The sequence below is a fragment of the Spinacia oleracea genome, chromosome 6 (genome assembly GCF_020520425.1).
Source record: "Spinacia oleracea cultivar Varoflay chromosome 6, BTI_SOV_V1, whole genome shotgun sequence".
In the NCBI taxonomy this organism is placed as follows: Eukaryota; Viridiplantae; Streptophyta; class Magnoliopsida; order Caryophyllales; family Amaranthaceae; genus Spinacia; species Spinacia oleracea.
Window position 1 is genome coordinate 109,871,340 of NC_079492.1, and position 1,199 is coordinate 109,872,538.

A 1,199-nucleotide genomic window follows, 5' to 3' on the forward strand; every position below is an offset into this window, starting at 1 on the left:
AAAAATTCTTATCTAAGAGGGCGACAACTTTTGCCCTTTCTGGCCCATAAATCGCCCTCCTTGATTAAAGAGGGCGACTGTTACCTCCGTTGTCGTGGGCGGCAATGGAGGAAAGTTTATTCGATAATGGGGTTAAAAAATGTATTCCTCGCGGGTGAAGGGGCGAATGAGTTTTAGATTAGACCCGCCAGTGTCGTTAATCCTTCACCTTATTTATTATGAATGTATAAAAAAGTACTATTAACTTACATATTAAAATGTTTTGTTTATTTATTCAATAATTCTAATCAGACAAACGAATTTTCAGAGGATCTATAATAGTGTTTTAAAATTCAAAACTCTCTTACCAAAAAAAGAAAAAATATCAAGTATAGGGGTGGGTGTGGATACACGGAAAGGGAGGTGATGAAGAGGGAATGGATTTTATTTTGTACCTCTCGAGACGAGGGTAGAGAGGGGTGGGTATCATTTCTATCATGGATGGAGGGATGAAGATGTGAATTGTAGGCGGGTGCGGGTGTGCAGGTCCTACCCCGCCTCAAAGTCATCTCTAACTCAATAAAGTAAATTGTCTAGATAAGTGTTAAGTGATCGGGTAATGAGGTTGACGGAAGATTCTGCGAGTATTAGGTGGTATTACTATCGAAGTGAAGGACGGATGAGATAACTTTATGCTTGACACAAGTGGTGAATGAGAACAAAAATAACTTTAATCTATGTACTCTTATTTGTTTTAATTGTTTGAATAAATAAGACACTGAATGAGTAATAACAAATTTATCTATCATTAATTATTTTTATTTGGAGAATATCTATAAACTCTAAATTAATGATAATTGTCTACCTAATTTCATACAAATTTATATTTAGATTATAAACCGTACATCGTACAAATACTATACTAGTAATACTCTAAACACATGTATTTTAAAGGTTTGGGATACGATATTTCCATATATATATATATATATATATATATATATATATATATATATATATATATATATATATATATATATATATATATATATATATATATTGATTCAATCAACTAATTCGAAAATAATCTAATTTGTCATACAACGCAATACTGACCGCCTAATTTTCTCTCTCCTCGGTTTCCTCTCTCCTCTCTCTACTTCCACCGCCTAATATTCTGCATCTTTCCTCGCCGGCGATCGGTGATTCACATCGCCATC